Here is a 20,026-nt window from a genome sequence, read left to right on the forward strand (position 1 = left end):
CTGGTGTGTTTTACTCAAAGTAAGTAGTCTGCTCCCATCCTGGGCCCTTTAGAGCTGATGGTAAATTTGTTTTGAAAACAGTATCAAGTTTAAACGACAAGACCCTGTGTCCAGCGTTATCCTGCATCCCCTCCATCTGCTTCATTTTTCCTCCATCTCTGTGTAACACCAAATTCCCCGAGTACATTATCTTGGCTCTCAGTCCCGACTTTCCCCACCCAAGGCCTTAAAGAGCAGCAGATTGTGTTTCAGAGCACCGTGACTAACGTCCCAAATGTGCCATTTCGTGTAAGTAACGTGAAAAAGTAGTCTTGGAGGAAAGGTTTCTCCTTTTTTTTTTAAAAGACAAAAAAAGCCAAAGGGTTTCAAAGTGCTCTGATTTAATTGAAAACTAAATTCCTTAGAGGGGACACTGAATGGGGATCTATAAAACTAACTCCTAAATGGAATGTGGCTTGGCTACAAAACTTGTTAGCACTAGCATGCGAGTCTGAAATATATTGTATGCGTGTGTGCATATGGATGCAGATTGGTTTGATAGATAGATCTGTGTATAGGCACATATTTAATCCTTGGCTTCTTATACTTTAATGAATGAGGTCTTGGTCTGTTTCCCAATGCAGAAAAAAACTAGTTCATCAACTCAAAAGATGTATATTCAGATTTCTAAACATTGCTAATCACTAAGTATGATCTAGATGCTTTTTTTTCGTCCTCTGATACACAGCAGAAAAAGACGAGAGTTATATGGGAATCCTGAGTGAAAAAAGAACTGGGTTTATTGAAGTGGAGAAAGTATCCCAAGCAGATAGCGAAGTTTTGAATAGGGAGAAGTGAAGCTAATGTCATGGAGGATGAAAAATTACTAGACAGCACAAGGCTAGCTTCATTTTAACCAGATTGTTGATGCCAATCTCCGTTCTTCAAGATATATATATAAGTGTTAGCCTAAGTCTTGCTAATTATAAATTGTATCATGACTTCCTTCCCATGTTTTTTTGTATGGTAGTCTCATAAGCTAGTTCTGTATTAGGAAAGCATTTCTTAAACTGTAAGAATAGCCTCTAGAAGGTGATTTTTCTAAGAAAAGAAAACCCCCACACGGGTCATGCTCTTGAGACATTTATTCTGCTAATTGTTTCCCTGTATAATTTCTCCAGGAGCCGTGGCCGGGTCAGACCTGATGGTGGGAAGGAGTCCTGGTTCCCAAAGGGCGCTTCTCTCCCCGTGCATTCAGACACAGGGACGGGCTTTTCAGGAGGTTTGTTCAGAACTGGGAGCTCCCATTCAACTTCACGCCCACAGTATCTGGCAGACTTTGAATTTTCAGAGTCCCTGTTTCCCGGGAATCCCCCATCCTATAAATCCGGGCTGAGTTCTTTGTTCCCAGAAGCGCACCCGTGATTTTGTTGTGCTGCAATGAATGTTGTTTGCTTATGCCAACTCAGTCACTTGAGGCTGTATCAATGACCTACTTGTTCATTTAGTGTGTTAAGGATACTAACTAATTATTAATGAACCTGTTGAAGTTTATGTTCACTGAACTTTTCGTAATTTCCTTCGGGGAATGTGTCCCACAACACAAGAAATTTGTTGTCCCTCCCAGCCTGGGGAGGGACTTTGTAGTGACAGAGAAATATTGTTCTCCACTTGGGGCAGAAATAACCCTTATCTCCTGCGTTCTGCTTCTTGGCTGTGTTTACAAAGCAATGTGAGCATCATTACTTGGATTGTTATAGATGCATAAAATGAGTAATAGAGAGGGGAACAGCACACCCAAGATGAAGGATCTTATAAGTGGTGAGGTCAAAATGTGATGTTTTGACTTCCTAGTTTTGTTATTTGCCCAGAAACAAGCAGCTTGCATTAAAACAAACAAAAAATAATACAGCAAAGAGATGATAACAGTTTATAATCCAAGACTAATAAGACACATAAGTAGAGCAAAGCCAGGATGGCCGATCCTACCAAGGGGCTACAAATATGTAACTCCTCTGCCCCAGCTCCACCTGCAACATTCCATTATTAGAAGCAAAAACAGCAGTTTTTGGCTCAACATCATGTTGGAGCAAAGCATGGAGTAGACTCACTATTGATGTGCTGAATTTTGAGTAGCCTGTGAACATTCTGCCCTTAAAAAGTTATAGGTTAGAGCAGGGGGATACCAAACTGCCAAGAATACCAAACAGTAGATCAGTATAAATTGATTTTGCATTTGGAACTACTTTAAAAACAAACAAAACGAAAGATTTTCCAACCCAACCAAATAAAAAAGATGTGTGCCCAGAGAAACAAAATAGATCTGTGCCTCGTTGCTGTGTGGTTTTGCACAGATGCAGAGACAAAGCCACGAAGCCGTGCTTGGAACAGATGTACTGCATGTTTTATAAGCCTTGAAGGACTTTTCAGTTGTGCCTGCTGGACTTGCATCTGCACCTGCATCTGTACCCAGTGATTTCTGGAGAACAGTGTCAGGATTCAAACGGCTGTTTGAGGTCCCATCTTGTTGACTAATACCCTTGCGAAGGCACCTGCGCAGCACGCCGAAGAATAATAGTGATGTGTGAACCGGTATTGGGGGCTGCCTAAATTTAGCTTTTCAAAGTGCTGTTTGAAGCAGGCAAAGTGCTGTGTTTCACGGGGGGAAATGTAATATCGGAGAAAAGCAGCAGAACAAACTCCAGGCAGCTGTGTTCTTTGAAAGAGAAAAAACTAAATCCGCAAAACTTCAGCGTGCGGTGGGGAGACCGGCAGCATCTGCTCGCAACAGGAACAGACAAGTAAGCCCCATTTTGCCCTAAAACCGGGACGTCTCGAGGGATCTCTCACAGCCCTCACAGTGCCTCCCAAAGCAGTTCACACAGAATCCCAGAATGTCAGGGGTTGGAAGGGACCCGGAAAGCTCATCCAGTGCAATCCCCCCATGGAGCAGGAACACCCAGATGAGGTTACACAGGAAGGTGTCCAGGCGGGTTGGAATGTCTGCACAGAAGGAGACTCCACAACCCCCCTGGGCAGCCTGGGCCAGGCTCTGCCACCCTCACCGGGAACAAGTTTCTTCTCAAATTTAAGTGGAACCTTTTGTGTTCCAGTTTGTACCCATTGCCCCTTGTCCTATTGTCACCGAGAAGAGCTTGGCTCCATCCTCCTGACACTCACCCTTTATATATTGATAAACATTAATGAGGTCACCCCTCAGTCTCCTCTTGTCCAGCTCCAGAGCCCCAGCTCCCTCAGCCTTTCCTCACACGGGAGATGCTCCACTCCCTTCAGCATCTTGGTGGCTGCGCTGGACTCTCTCCAGCAGTTCCCCGTCCTGCTGGAACTGAGGGGCCACAACTGGACACAAGATTCCAGGTGTGGTCTCCCCAGGGCAGAGCAGAGGGGCAGGAGAACCTCTCTGACCTACTGACCACCCCCTTCTAACCCACCCCAGGTACCACTGGCCTTCCTGGCCAAAAGGGCCCAGTGCTGGCTCATGGTCACCCTGCTGTCCCCAGGACCCCCAGGTCCCTTTCCCCTACACTGCTCTCTAATAGGTCATTCACCAACTTATACTGGAACCTGGGGTTATTCCTATCCAGATACAATACTCTACACTTGCCCTTGTTATATTTAATTAAATTTTTCCCCGCCCAATGAGTTCAATGATTTCCGTGGCTCTGGGCTTGGAACAGGATTCTGTGGATAGGAAATTATTTGGGGAAGACAGGGAGCAGCTTCCCCCCTCAAATGCTTTTCCTCCCGTTGCGCTGCCTTGTCCGTATGTAGGTAACAGCCTCTAATGAGCGCTAATGCTCATCTCAGAGCATGGCTCTAAATTCCACAGTTTAAACAAAGTCAGCCTTGGTGACACTTTTCTTGCTACCCAGGCACGCAAAGCAATTAATTAGTTAGTTAACGATTGCAGAGGTACTGACAGACTTGAGTAACAATGTTGAAAGCAGAGAGCTTGATGAAAACCTGGCAAGAAAACCAAGGTTATGTGATACGTAAATTTGTGTAGACACAGACCTGGGAGGAATGGATGCGCTAGTGTGTGCAATGCACATCTTCTCCTTGGCAGCGTGAATGTTTTGCAGATTTCTTGGGGAAATCAAATCAATCTATAGCCGTGCTGCTAGATGGATATCCTGAAGTTGTCACTCCTCTGATATCTGAGCTCTCCCGGTGGGTCGCAAATTGTTCTAGATAAACGGTCGCATTTGTTTCCTTCTCACACAGTGTCCAAGCACCTGCTTTTTTGTGTTGCTGTAGGAGCTTGTAAAATACTCCACACTTCATAGATTTTTGAACTGGAGCCCATAAACATGGCAGAACAAATTTGGAGCTAATTTTACAGTGGCACAGGTTGCCAGAAAGGACCATTAATTAAAGAAATCTTCACCCTGTCGTCTCCAGTAATACTGATTGAAGGTTTTTCCTTCTAGATCTTTCAGGTACACACTGTGCGTGAACTTGCAGGGTCTAAAATAGAGCTAAGAAAAAGACCGGAGGTTTTTCTAAGGGGAGTGAAGGCATCTTTTTCTCACTTTTGAAAATACTCTGAGCTAAGAACCACATTCAAACTTGTCATCTTTAGTGACAGCGATGCAATGGAGGTTTTTACCCAGAGTTGAGCCACTCACTCCGTGTTGCCTCACAAGGTTGTTTTCCAGGTGAAATGAAACCTGGAACGTGTCGACATTAGTTACATATACTAAGTGAAACAAAGACTGTTGGGTTGTAAATCAGTAGGCACTACAGCATGCAAATACATGGTTAATATACTAATAGTAAGACTTTTCTTTATAATTTATGTACTGGGGTTTACTGTTTGTTTAAACATGAAAACTGGGGTGGTTTCAACTGAGGATTTGATCCTGCTGTTCCAAAGCAGTTGTAATTATCAGTTTCAGTGCAGGATTATGTAAATAGAATAAAACTTAGAAAACCAGGTTTGAAATCTTTGTTGCACGTCTCCGATTAGACTGTTGGCCATAGATACAAATGATGCGTTAATGTTTTCTTCCCTTTCTATTAATAGTGACGGAAAGGAGCCTTTCCTCGCTCTCCGGGCTGTGGAGTGGGCTTTTGTTGAGCAGTGTTTGCCTGCCTTCTTCTCATTGCCATTTTTCTCTATTTATTCACGTTGACAAGGGTCTTCTTGAAGCCTGCAGAAGAGTCTCTCTGAGCTCTCCACCAAGCCGAAGGCACGTTGCCGGCGGGGAGGCCGGAGGCGGCCGCCGGCAGCAGCAGCGCCCAAGAGGTTCTTGAGAGATGCAAAAATAAAACCCTTTTGCAAAGGCCGGAAGGTCAAAGTAAAGACTGGCTTGAGAGAACCAAGCCCAAATGAACAGCCTCAGCAGAGAAAAGCAAGCTGCAATTCTTTGGTAAGGGTTTCTTACAGTTTTATTAAGATATAACGGGAAGGAAATGTTATTATTTTTCAAACTTTTCTATAAGCATCTACTAATATTCATTTAAAATCTTATATATTACACTTTCACCATTGTTCCGACCCCTTTCCAAATAGACTTTTTAATCAAATGACCATTATGAGACAGTTTGCTCACCTCACGAAACCTCAAAAAGGAATTTTCTTTCTTTAAAAAACTCTTTGGACTACCTTTTACTTAGAACGAATAATCACCATTTAGAAGAATATGAAAAACCAAATAGAAACATGAGATAGATTTCTAAAGATTGCTTATATGTTTCTTTTAAGCAGCCGAGAATTTCAGACTGGACAATCAATTAATTATTTTTTTAGTGTTTGATATCCTTACTCTGTATTTTCTTCCAGTAAACCTCAATTAAATATCTTTTTGCTTTCAGTTCATAAGCTTAATGTATATATAGGATATTAATGTCTATTAATATGCCTATTAAACGCCCTGTGCTATCTAATATTGGAAAGAGATAATTAAATGAGATCAAGTGGGTGGGCAAATGCCCACATATTTCATAGGTTTTTGATACAAAATGATGGGGAAGATGGTGCCTGTTGGAGTATGACTCTCGTGGGGCTCCGAACTGGAATAGGTGGCATCAAAGTTGGCATCAAATTGCTGCAAAATACTAAAAATACCCTTCTCTTTGTTGAATTCAATGATTGTTCCCACTCTGGCATCTACACCAGGCTTAGCCTATGGATTTAGATCAACGATGAGGGTGGTGAAAGGCTTAGTTTATAGTTAGTTATATTTAATTCATCATTGTGAGGATCTTGGCTGATAATTGAAGTTTTCAGGTCACTTTTCAGTGTTGCCCTGACCTCACTGATATTTTCTTCTACATTGTCCTTTCCTGCTGGATTCACAGAAACATTTCTATCCATCCTGGCTTTCCCAGCCTATATAGACCAGGAAATTCCAGGGTAACGGTACCTGTGCTGAGCTGCAATTATAACCACGTCCATTCAGAGGGCACACAAGTTAATTAGCCTCGTTATGAAGCAGGACTTGCTCTCTTATGCCCCTATAACATAGACGTAGTTCTTGTGGTACACTGGAGCACCTCGGGAGCACACGCAGCGCTCGATTTCCCCCAAAGAGCGGGAACTCGTTGCCCTGCTTTGCGGGGTGCTTCTGACTTCCACAAAGTTCAGCCAAACTCCTCCTCATCTTCTGACAGCTCTAGTGGTTCCAAATCCAATCACTTTCTTCTCTCCTTCCGTTCCTTTAGTTCTCCTTTTCTCCTGACACACTCCTTTTGGCAGCGGAGCACACGCTGCCAGTTCGCCATCTGGTACCCAAGTCTTGTACAGCATCACTTCACTAAGAGCTTTTCCATCACGCTTCAAAAGCTTGTTTTATCTTTACCCATCTCTTCTACTATTTGTCCACTCGTCTCTTAATTACCTGTTCCCGTACTCTTTATCTCTCTTGAGGACACTAAGTTGCAGCGTTTTCTGAAAACGCTGAACATACTGTATTTATTTTTTTCATGCTGTGGTGAAAATCTCTGACAGTTTTTCCAAAAGCAAAAATTATTCAAATTCACTAAAAATGTATATTCTGCCTGTCCTTGGAGTATGTAAAGATTCCTGCAGAATAACAGCCGTAACTGGATGCTGCTCCAGCTGCAGCTTCATCTTCTAGAAAATGATCTGTTTTTATATACAGCGACTAAATGCAAACACTTACACTTGTTTTATTCCAAAGCTTGTTTAAAAAGTATTTTTAAAAAGTAATCAACAAGGTGGTTCTAATTTCATGCCTGTTATTTCAGCAGCCGTGGGGTAATGCAAATAGCATTCACTTCTGCTCTGGTGCACTTATGCAATGAACTAAAAGGAAAAGTATAAAACAGGGAAAAAAGTCTCCCTATTATATAGAATTTGCTGGCCCATTATGTTTAATTTGCTTAAGTCTTTTGAGACCGAGTTACAGGTCTCACAGCCATGACTTCAGTAACTGCATAGCTTTGAAAATACATTATTCTATGTTAGTTTTTATTCGCTAGCTAATATGCTTTAACATTTTCTACAAAATGGCTTGTCTAAACTATTTTAAAAATAGCTTATATTCTGTTACCAAAAGTGTAGTTAAATATTATGCTGAAGGTCTGGAGATACATTTTACATCCCTTACTGCTAATCGCTTACTTTTTGGTCTGTGTGGCTGTGCAGCTTCAGTGTCCTATAATGGTGATGAATTTAAAGGAGAGATTATGCTCATACACCCATCCTCATGAATTCACAGGATTCCTAGTGTGAATGAAGAAAGAAAATAGTCAAGCCAAATTCTCCTTGTGTTCGAAGTCTCGAAGATAAAACAAATGCTGCTGAACATAAGGTTTTAAGGCCAAATCCAAAAAAAGGATTCAGCAGCAAGGCAGACATCAGTGCCTAAATCCAAAACTGCGCTACCAAAATATCACCGGCTCGGCTGGGGAAGTAATGAAAATGTACTGGCCGTCCCTTTGCTCAGAAATTGCCGTGTTGTTCAGCTTCCCCGTGGCCCAGCTGCCTCAGCCTGACGAGATGTCTGGCTCTCGCTGGAAGCCAGCGAGGAGAGGAACGGCACGTAGATCTCAGAGCATCCTCCCACACGCTGGCAGGACTCGGTCCCTGCAGAATTCCATTGCCGTAACTGTTTTAAATTCTTTTCCAAATGTTACTGATGGAGGAGATGGTCATGGCACTGCCTTCTCTACCCCCTCTAGCCAGGCTTTTGGAGAAATTTGGCCAACAAGCAGGTGACACATCTCATTCTTATCTCCGTGGAGGTCACCACCACGTTGCCCATCTTCAGGAAGGGTGGTCATAGCTGTAGGCTGTAGACCAGACAGGGTGGGTTCATCCTTTTGTTGGAGTTTTACCACTCTGTGGGAATTAATGCAAGATGTATTGCGCCAGAGATTAGAAAAGAAAAAAATAGAATGTGACTATGGCTTAATCTGTACCACATGTGGGTACAGATCTTGCAAATCCTGCAGAATGGACCTCAAAATTTAAGAACTTAAATGATGTTAAATGTTTGATATTAAATGCATCAAGACTTGGCAGCACGGTCAGACTCCAGGACTTGTTATTGATGTTGTGGAGTCAGTTTTCTTTGTACCGTTCCTCCTTTCAGTCCCAGGACTCCTCCATTTTTGTTGCATGGCAGCAAAACAGACAAGGGAAAGCAGAGAAGGTCCTCTCGCCACTGGGTTGGTGGTACAGTGATTCACGCACCCCATTGTGAAGGGAGTTTGAGCTCCCTCTGACTTTGAAGGATATCAGCATTACATCCAGGTGGCCAAAAAGGCCACCAGCATCCTGGCTTGTGTCATCAGTACAGTGGCCAGCAGGCCCAGGGCTGTGATCGTTCCCCTGTGCCGGGCACTGGGGAGGCCAAACCTCAAATCCTGGGGTCAGTTTTGGGCCCGTCATGACGAGAAAACCCTTGAGGTGCTGGAGAGAGTTGAGAGAAGGGAACGGAGCTGGTGAGGGGCTGGAGCACAAGTGTGATGGGAGCGGCTGAGGGACCTGGGGGTTCAGCTGGAGAACAGGAGCTGAGGGGAGACCTTCTGATCTGAAAGGAGCTTGGAGCCAGGGGGGTCAGGTTCTGCTCCCCCGGAACAAGCGCCAGGAGCAGAGGAAACGGCCTCAAGTTGCCCAGGGGAGGTTGAGGTTGGATGTGGGAACAATTTCTTCCCCAAAGGGCTGTGGGGCATTGGAACAGGCTGCCCAGGGCAGTGCTGGAGTCACCATCCCTGGAGGGTGGGACAGACGGAGATGAGGTTCTCAGGGACATGGGGTAGAGGTGGACTTGGCAGCGCTGGGTTAACGTTGGACTTGATGATCTAAAAGGTCTTTTCCAACCAAAACAATTCTATGATCCTATGGAGAGGATCTGATGACTTGGTTATTATTTTAAAAAATGTTGATTCCTGCTGCCTCCCTGACTGGTGAGGTCTCTAAGAATCCGCAGGATTTTTAAAAAGCCCTTGGTGCTTCCTGAGGGCAGCACTGTGTATCACCCCCACTCAGTTGTCACCTGGCAGTCCTGCTGAAATGACTGCAACTGCTTCTTGTCTGAAGGGTCAACAAGTCAAATGTCAACTCAAGGAAGAACAAATTGGATTATGGTCATATGTGTAGAACTGTGGTGTCTGTAGGATTTCTCCAGGCTGAGAGGTTTGGACAGAATTGCACAGAGGAAGACGCAGGAAAAGCAAAGTTTGTCCCCATAATGTTTGGTGTCCTTATCATTACTGGGGAAGGAGAGTGCCAATGTGTGAGAAATATCCAATTATTTATCAAAGATATTTCTGATTTTGGAAAGAAAGCATTGGAAGGTTGTACATTTAAAATAAATTCAGGCTAGGGATGTTTGATTCTTTTGGTATTTTCATTAGCTTCTTAGAGAATTCAATGTGGATTTTCTTTAAAACGCTCTTGCAGTGGTAGTGATTGATTTCGTGTCAAATTTATGGTTTGTGCGGTGGCAGTAGGAAGAGATTTCTCCCAAAGGATGACATTTGTTATCAGAAACTTGGGATTTGTTGGACTTCTGTTTAAAGAAGGGACAGAAATTGGGATGGCTGCTTACTTGCAAGTGGCAACGTGCCGACCTTTGGGCATCTGTATGCTGCACTTCCCTCTGAGGATCAGATGATGCCTCCGTTACTCACTGGATAGCAGCTCTTCATTTCCGTGGCATGACTTACAAGATAAGGTAGAAGTAAGATGTTAAAGTTTGGAACAGAAATGCTTATTTTTAGTAGATCCACATCATACATCTCTAGTCATATGAACGTGTTTGCCCCGCCTTCTGCATTTGTAAAGGCTGCTGTTGCTTGTCTTGCATTTGAAGAGCTGCATTTGTAATGCACGACCCAGCTATTCAATACTCTAGAAAACCATCTTCATCCTTTTTATATCGTCATCTTTAGGAAGCAACATACCAATGAGTGCTGGACTCAGGAGCTACTTGGCCTTGGCTCTCTGATGAACTTTCCTGTGCTTTGTAGCAAAAGTTGTTATTTGAACCACACATTAGCAGCAGTCCCAATTTTAAAGATCCTGTTTCTTAATTTTGGGAACAAAGCACAGTAACCTTTCATGAATTAGTACTAATTTGTCATAGGTGTCATAAAAGTTCAGGCCCAAGAAAAGGTTTATTTTGTTTACATGCCATTAAGAGATGCCTTCATAAGGAATTCCACAAGTGTTAGCCTGATATCAAGTGAAGTCAATTAAAAAGGAAATTTCAGGTAATTTGCATATTATTTTTTCATATACTTTTTGATATTTATGAATTTATTGCTGTGCTCAGTACCCGAGCCTCTCTTCAGTACTTGCTCTTGCCACCTTAGGTTTGTGTGCAAGGGCTCGACTGTCCTTTCCAGCCAATCCAGCTGCAGAACGTTAAAAACCAGTATAGCGAAGATGGCGGGAATGCTTAAGCCAAGGAGAGATAAACCAGACCAAACCAAATCAAAATGAAATTAGATATTTCTCACTGTACAATAAAATAGTTTTGCAGCAAGTGACTGATTTGTGTTTTGTCAGTCGGGCAGGGTTTTTCCTGAGCCTGTAACATTTCTGTCCACGAGAGACAGTGTTTTATAATTGCAAGGCTGGATTCCTTCAAGGCTTTGGGACCTCATCCTGCGGTAAATGAGAGAACGTCCATTGACTTCAGCTGGAACAGGATCAAGCCCTTTAAACATGCAATGAAACAGCTTTACAAAGCCTATGAACTTGAGCCCGGTATTTATCAAGTCTGTGTCATATTATATGTCGAAATCAGGCAACAATTGTATTTTCACATGGCTTTGGCAAGGAACCAGGAGAGACTTGGGGCCTTCAACTGACTTTCTCATGGAGTGAAACTGGAGGAAATATTTTTACAACATCCTGTAGGGAGAAACTCAGTAGTTTGCTCCCCGCTGTCTGCCGGCAGCTTTGGACGGCAGCGGGGTTCTTTGTCGTGATGCTCAGCTCTACAGAGGCTTTTCTCTCCGTTTATTTGTCATTAATGTTTTAACCAGTATTTATGGGTGGAAAGACCCTTCGCTTCTTCAACAGCAGGATTATAATAAATCTATTGGGCTGAGCCACAGCTTCTCCATCAGCTTCTGTGCTCTGGTGGTGAAATATCCCACTACGTGTGTTCGGAGGTTTTCTTGGTAGGGTCATGCAATAACTTTCTTAGCGCTAGTGAAATGAATTGTAGAGTCTCATTTAACTTAAAGACAATTTTTTTGAGTCTGGTCTTGGATAAATTTGGGCTGGGGATCCAAGATGCTGAAAATGAGTGAGAAAAGTAATATTTTCCCCCAATATTTTCTTGATGTTAAATGTGCCATTGAAATGGTGAGACTTAGAAGACAAACCTAATGGACTGTAATAATATATAATCCATCCCCACAATATAATCTCTGTGTGCACAGGATTGTCATAGTCATATGCAAGTCATCAATTGAGATCACTGTAATCAAGCTAATAGAAGTATTTATTTCAAGACCTACAGCTTGGCTTTGTTTCCATTTGTTTGGCCAAACATCGAGACATTTATTTAACATCTGGAAGGTGAAGTCTTCTGATAGGGTTTATCATTAAACCCCTTTCTTGTTTGTTTGGATGTTCTGCATGATTGATAAAGCATTCAAAATCTATGTAGAATATACATTGAAATAGGAGGCATTTTAATCTGTCAGCAGCCAGTCTCTGTGTAGACATTTGTAAGCTTTGAGGTGCCGTTAAGTGCAGAGTCTGAGAGAGGCCCGAGCCAGATTCTGGGACAAACGATGACATTCCTTAAGTTTTTTGAACTTACATTGTTTCGTGTCATTGCCTCTGAGTTTTGCAACAGCGGAGAACCACCAGAGGAAGGGAAAGTGTGGGAACACGAGCAACAATGGTTGTTTGAATACTTCCAAAACACCCGCAGGCAAATTCTATTAATTAAAAGAAATAGGAAACTCTGTGGGTCTCTCCTTCCGTGGGAGTTTAAGTGTGTGTGGGGTGGATGTTGTGCTGTTTGCACGGCTGGTTTGAGGTTGGCCACAGGCCAGGACCACTTTAATTTCCCCACAGCCATGTGTGGCCTCAGCTCGGGTCCTGCTTTGTGTCCTGCTGTCCGTAAGGGACAGAGGGACCGCAGGGATCTGCCCCATCCAGGGCTGCACCCCACCAGATTTTCTGTGGCCCTCCCAGAGTCACCTGCCTTTTGAGGTGGAGATTTCCAGCCTCAACGCCGGTTTCACAAGAACAGGAACCCCTCTGCTGTGCCTGTCTTCCTGCTGGCAACAGCCTTATCTCAGGAGGCTTTGAACCGTGAGATGAGCATCTTTCACCTGCTCTGCGGTGGCGGTGGGGCGCAGGTATGTGCGTGGGCTGCCCTGAGATGGCAGCCGTCACCGCCGTGACTCTGAGAACCAACAGCTTGTTTTTCCTCTCCCGGAGCTCACACTGTGATTCTAAGGGAGATATTCTGCCCTCTCCTCTCCCCCGCCACAGCTCCTCCATGCACCAGAAGCTCCAGAGAAGGTATTTTTATAGCCTACATTGTCAACGTGCTCCTAAAATTTGGCTATTCCTCTTCTGCCATATGTCCCTGGCATCTTCCTTCAGCTGAAGCAAGCCCCCCTGACAGCCAGCACAGAAGCCGTCAATCACCTCCACATCCATCCAAGTCACTTGACAGGCCCTGGGGACCACCTGCTCGTCGACATGACTCCTTCCCCTCATCCCCCCGCTCCGTACGGCTGCCTTTTCCACCTCAAAGCTGTCCCTGATGGAACACCTGCTATCTCCTGGATCACTCACTACCCACGCTTTTCCATACTCTTTCCTCTGTCACCTTCAGCTAGAAAGAAGATCAAAATACAAGCACTGCCTGTCAATGGTAATAGTGGACATAAAGTGGACATTACTACAGTAATCTGTAGTTCTTATTGCTCTTTCTGGCATAACTTGCGTGAGCGTTGAGTTGCAAGCCATGTTGTTTCTCGTGTCTCTTACTCCTTCCAGAGGCACTTAACAGCTCGTATCTGAAATTAGACTTTAAATTCTGTGGCATCCTCCGTGTTTGTGAGCTCCCATAGTTTCCTCAAGGATCTGGCTGTTCTTCATGGTCTTTAAGAGTTATTATAAAGAACTGTGAAACTTTAGATGTAAAAAGACCATGTAAATTATGTTACTCCAAGTTACTGTTATTACTATTGATATTTTAATTAATACTGAATTTATTGCTTGGCTTGTCCGTATTTCACTCCCTGAGCCATTGCTTTCACTGAAGTCAAAGAATAGCTGCCTCTGTACTTAAAGAGAGAAACGGTTTGTTTCGGGGATGGTTTCAGATTAAGTTTCACTTGGGTGGGAAGAGCTGGTCCAACAACTCTATTTTTGCGTTGTATTAAACAAGTAAGCGGAAGTCAGAAATTGCCGAATATCAAGCAGATTTGCTACAATGCAAGGGTAAAATACCTATTGCTGAGAATATGTAATGTGAAACCATCCTTAAATTATAGTTCTGTTGTGTTTGAGCATCAGCCTGCACTAGAGTCATACTGGAGGTGCTGTGTGGAGAGAGTCCAGCGCAGGGCAACAAAGATGCTGCAGGGAGTGGAGCATCTCCCGTGTGAGGAAAGGCTGAGGGAGCTGGGGCTCTGGAGCTGGACAAGAGGAGACTGAGGGGTGACCTCATTAATGTTTACAGATATCTAAAGGGAGAGTGTCAGGAGGATGGAGCCAGGCTCTTCTCAGTGACAACCAATGGTAGGACAAGGGGTAATGGGTTCAAACTGGAACACAAAACGTTCCACTTCAATTTGAGAAGGAACTTCTTCCCAGTAAGGGTAACAGAACACTGGCCCAGGCTGCCCAGGGGGGTTGTGGAGTCTCCTTCTGTGCAGACATTCCAACCCGCCTGGACACCTTCCTGTGTAACTTCATCTGGGTGTTCCTGCTCCATGGGGGGATTGCACTGGATGAGCTTTCCAGGGCCCTTCCAGTCCCTGACATTCTGGGATTCTGGGATAAGTTCACATATGGGATCAGGGCCATGGTGTCCTGCCACAAAGACCTTGGGGCTCTTCCCTGTACATTCAACATTTTATTTTAAGAGGTTTCTTTGATCACTTTGTTTCATGGGTGCAGGTACTAAGGAGCAAGTGCAGCAGACGGCCAGCTTCTCAGGTTTGGATGTCTAGCTGAAGCTGGCCAGATATCTAGAGTTCGTACATGGTGGTTAATTAAAACACCAGCCTGGTGTTCCACGTGCAGGATGGACCAGGAGGTGATGGGAATGGTGAGATGGAGGGAGCTGCAAGGTGTCCCTGGGACAGAGGACACCGGAGTTTGGTGAGCAGGTCCCCCAGCAGTGCTGGGCATCTTCCACCACCAAAGCATTGGCCTTACCATGTCTTCTTCTCCAGTTGGTGCAAAAGCTTTTTGACATACTTATAGATGAGCTAAGGCAGCTGGAAAACCTGTCCCGATGCAAGGAAATAGTAGCCTTTTGGCTTAGTACCAAAAGATCCATTTTGGATCTAGTCCACAGAACACCATCTTATTTGATCTTATCAAAATTAACAGTTGCAAATTTTTCTTCATATGGGTAAGTACTTCACTCCGGTTATCAGAAGAGAGTTTGGATGACAAGTGTTGTGGAGGGAAAATGTGGAATTTGCACATGAGAAAAATCTGTAGCATCCTTGAAAACCTCACAAAGCCTGAAAACACCTTTGTTCTGCCTATTCCTTAATTTGCCTTTTCCACTTCCATTCAGAAGTGGTCTCGTGGTTTCTGGTTCAGACATTGTGTTCTGCTGCAGCTGTTGGGTTTTTTGTTCTTTATTTTGTGGGTAACTTAAATCTTTCTGGGAAGAAGTGCAAATTATTGAGGATATTTCAACTTGACTTTAAAGTCTGATTTGGAAACACTCTTGATTTACTGTTAAACAGAAAAATGTCTGATGCAATTTTGGAGGCCTTAAATCTTCAGTTTCTAATTATGATTGCTCTTCTGTGCTATAATATATATTCCTTGGCATTATTTAAAATTGTTTTCCTGAACAGAGGTCAGATGAAAATGAAATGACATTATCAGAAGCAGCTACAGTATAACTGAGTCCAAATTTGCACCTTTTGGAGGAACATTAACTTGATTAATTCTTGAAAACAAAAAATACAGAAGAAAGTGTAACATTGATTGGATGAGCTTAAGGAGAAAATTAAAGGACTCTAAGAATTATAACTAGAATTAAAGGGTATGAGCATTAATGGTTGCTTAGAAAAAAGGTGTCTCCTTTTTTCTTTTCAGTCACATTTTTGATCATTTTCTTATATCACAATAAAACTTCCCTAGCACATTTTGTTCAAGTTTTTAAAGGTCACCACATTTACACTTTAACTAAATCAAGATGCAGAGAATGACGTACCCTAGCCAAATATTTTTACCAGCATAAGAAGGCATACAAACTCTATTTTCTCTTATTTTAATAAATTTTTTAATGATGCAAGGCAGGTAAACCTCAGCAGTTGTCCAAGAGCTGTGGTTTTCTCCTCCTAAATCACTCAGTTCAAGGTCTGGCTGCAGCCCTGGGTTGTTTTTTGTGATATTCCCCCTTTTCCCATGTGATCCACTGCCACTTTGTGTCCTTCAGCATGAGGAGCCCATGGCCCTGAACCCTTCACGATCATGAGAAGATCCTAAACTGATCCTGCCTTATCTCCTCAGGCCAGCTCTGGGGATCTGCTGGAGTCATCCTGGGCCATGGCCAAATTAGACATGGTTTGTCATGAGGTTTCTCCGGCGCTACGAATCCTCCCTTTGAGAACTGGGCAAAGGCAGCTCCGCATGACTTTACGGTGCCACATTTAAAATCTTTAATAGTTAAGCACAACGCAATGCTGAAATGTATAAAAATGACCTCATTGTAACTCATTCGAGCTGCTTTTGTGTCATGTCATCTGTGCATAGTACCACAAAATCCCTTACCCTAGTGAAGTTAATGTTTTGCCATTGACTTTGGTAGGGCCACAGTTTTGTCCTGGTTTTGCTTGTTTTTATCTCTCATGACCTACTTTTCCCTCTGTAGGCCCAGTCTGTAGGAAGGAGAGCAGAGTTAGGACTCAGTTCTGACTCAGACAGCCAGAAGAAAAAATTAGCTGTAAAATCGGGCTGCCAAATCTTTGTTGTTTAGTAATGCGCCACTTGGAAAGAATCCAGAACCGGAGTAAGTTTGCGTGGCTCGCAAATAAAAACACCAGCCCTCTCCTTCTTTACTTATAGTGCGATTTGATTTCGTCTGGAAATTACCAACATGCCATAAATATGAGAACCCACAGCCCAAAGTTTACAGAGAGCTGCTCTTAAGGGAAACTTGATATTATAGCAGCAGGAACCGGTTTAGATTTATATTTAGTGACTTGCATACTTACTCAGTGATTAGACTCTTTTCCATTTTCTGGCGTGGGGGAAATGGTATGTTAAGACAGGATATAATCCTTTCACACTCCGCAGGCAATGTCACAGTGTGATGTTGGCACCGTGTGAGGTTTCCTTAACCCTAGAACACGGTGTGGATTCGCTCTTGGCAGCATCGGAGAGGCAGTAACCCAGAATTAATCTTATTGCCTATAACCAACTGGATCTACGTGGGATGGGGTGCTGACTACTGAGCAAAACGCAGTTACGGTCGTTTGAGATTCAATTAAAAACTGTTGGTTCAGTCATTTTTGGGGAGTCTCAAGCAGATTTCTTCAGCCTCCTCTCAGAACTGACAGTTTCACTGAGAGTTGTCTGAAATAACAGACATAAACTGCTGCGGTTCCTTCAACACACAAATCGCATTTTAAATGCGTTTTGCAACGTATTTTGTGGGAATATGTGAACGGTACTCTTGGAATTCTTATTACTTGGTCAAAAGGCTTTTATTTTGGAGAAAATATACTGCTTACACAAGTATTTCTTTACTCTGTATCTGCAAATATCCCTCTTGCACAGCAAGCTCATCCAGAAGCACTCTGTGCATGCGTGCTAACTCATACCTTGGAGACAGCAAACAAACCGTATCACAGCAAATACCCTCCTCCCGCTAAGAAAAAGAATTCCCTGGAAAATCAGAGCACTCAGGACATTCTATGATTCCATGATTCTACTAACTACCACCACTGAAGCAATTTAGATGCGTTTCCTACAAAAGAGGTGGAGTTTATTCTTTTGCACCATTCCATTCGAATGTTTTTATTTATAAGACAGAAAAATACCTGAGAAGCCAGATGTAAATATTGTGGCTGATGGGCCTTGGTGCTATTGAGTAACATTGTACCAGCTACTGATTCTAAGAGGCAAATTGTGTATATATGTACATCTACATAAACAAATGTCTATGTATATAAATATATATAATGGTGGTAAGGAGCGTGGAGCTGCTGAACACTGAAGACTGACTTGTTACCAGAGAAAGGGATGATGGACAGAGTCCTTTTACACCCTCAGCTCCCCGGATTAACTGTTTATCGTAAATCTCCGCTGGCACTAACTCAGTGTGTATCTGGCTGGTACGTGTTTTGTAACGAGTTCTGTGGGAGGCAATGTCAAGCATCTTATCACCAGTATTTCGGAGTACTTAGGTGCAGTCATCACTTCTAATGATCTAATCAAAGTCATATTTAAACTATTTTCGCTGCCCAGAACTATTCAAGTCCATCCTTTACTGTTGCTTTTAATGAATCAGTAAGTTAAGTGAACTGGTCAAACTTTTACGTTCCTTATGAGTCACTAAGATTTTTAGCCACTTGCCAGCATATTTTGCAAGAGTTCTGCTGTTCTAATTAACCACAGAAAACCAAAGTGTAAGTGCTTGAACTGTAGGGGAGGATGTCAGTGACATATCTGTTAAGGAATGGTAGAAAAAAGCCATTTCTAGACTTTTGGCACTTCTTGGGCTTTTCTGCTGATGTCAGTACCGACAGGGAAAGCTGTAAATCACGGTACAGTTTGTTGTGTGATCCTTAACCACATCCATGAGACCAGCGTGCCGTTCCCGTCAATGAATACTCATAGTCAGGTTAATTAAAAGGGACAATTTCATTTGAAATTATGATTTATTTGTTGATTGAAAACACATTCTTTAAAATACTTGTGAGGTTTAAAGGTTTATTGGGTTATTTTCTCCCAATACAGTGTCGGTCCTATAGACTATATGGTTTTAATATTCCGATAGGCAACTTTTCTGTGTAATAGTAACATAAACGTGCTGTTTCCTTAGAGAGATTTTGTTCTTTTACAGGCACATGATAGACGCTCTGTCTGCTGGTGATAATATACATTAATAACTGTGAGATCCCTCCTGTTTGCTTTATATTTGCTGAGTTTAGCTACTGATGTGAGAGAGGCACTTGAGTTATAACTGGGAGACCAGGTCCTGACTCTACTTGTAGGTGGCGCGTACATATTATCAGATACGAGGTTAAAAAAATAACAACACAGAAACTTGAAAGATTAATTGGTGAAATTGTTTGCCCAAGTGTTTCGCATCATTGTTATAAATAACTTCCTGTTCCTCCTCTGGATCATGAAAAATCAACAAAAAGTCATTCCCTTCAGAACCTGGGCACAAAAGTATCGATTATTTCCATCGACAGATCTTTTTATAGACTTGTAACTATGGACCCAGATAAGCTGCTGTTTAAGGTACGTGTATATTTTTGTTGTCGGTAAGGTGGCACATCACAAGGGCAATAGCCCTAAATTGGAATGTTTGGGGGTTGAATTTCTGGAGCTTGGTGCCCAAAGCAGTGCAAGGTCTTTGTCATACATCTGTCTGTCCATGTCAATATTCAGCCGTTGATTCTACCTTCTTTTCTCAATGTAAAGTTTTTTTCTGGGACAAATGCTGCAAGGTCTAGATAGGAACAGAAAAGTCTTGTGATCGATCTGTCTATCTATCTATCTACCTACCTACCAGTGCCATAACTGCAGTGTCGACAGACAGAACAATGCACATCTTCATAAAATATGAAGCAGAAACTTCACGACAGTTCACTTCAGCATCAAACCCCGAACGTTTTCACTTTCCACTTCCTAGTTTACTTTGGTTAAGTTTCAACGTGTTGGGTGTGCTAAATCTTAGGAAACGTGTGTTTGCAGTGCTGCAGCAGGGCCTGGCTGGAGGTTCCAGCTTTGGTGAGCAAACACCTTCAGGCTTGTTTGGAAAAGCCTCAGCGGTGACCACAGTGACCTCGCTGGTCTTGGCGTTGGTCTGTGTGGGACAAGAGCCAGCCCTAATGTGACCAGGAGTTGTGCAGCATCTCGGTAGAGAGAGATTCCTTTACTTTATCAGAAAACAGAGCAGTCTGGAAGGGCGGGTGAGAGCCCAAAACACGACTGGAAAGCTCAGACGTGCTTTAAGAACGTATTTCTCCCCCTTGGAGAGTTCAGGTTTGAATAAAGTGATCCCTGGGCTCTCACACTTGTTTGCCAGATGTGGTTTTTCCCATCTTTTAGAGCGCTAATTGTGTCCCAACTGGTGTGTTTTATGGTTTTGCCTGTACCTGTAGCAGCACAATTAAGAATTCAATTGTGCCTCTGGAGGGGGAG

The sequence above is a fragment of the Columba livia genome, chromosome 7 (assembly GCF_036013475.1).
Source record: "Columba livia isolate bColLiv1 breed racing homer chromosome 7, bColLiv1.pat.W.v2, whole genome shotgun sequence".
NCBI lineage: Eukaryota > Metazoa > Chordata > Aves > Columbiformes > Columbidae > Columba > Columba livia.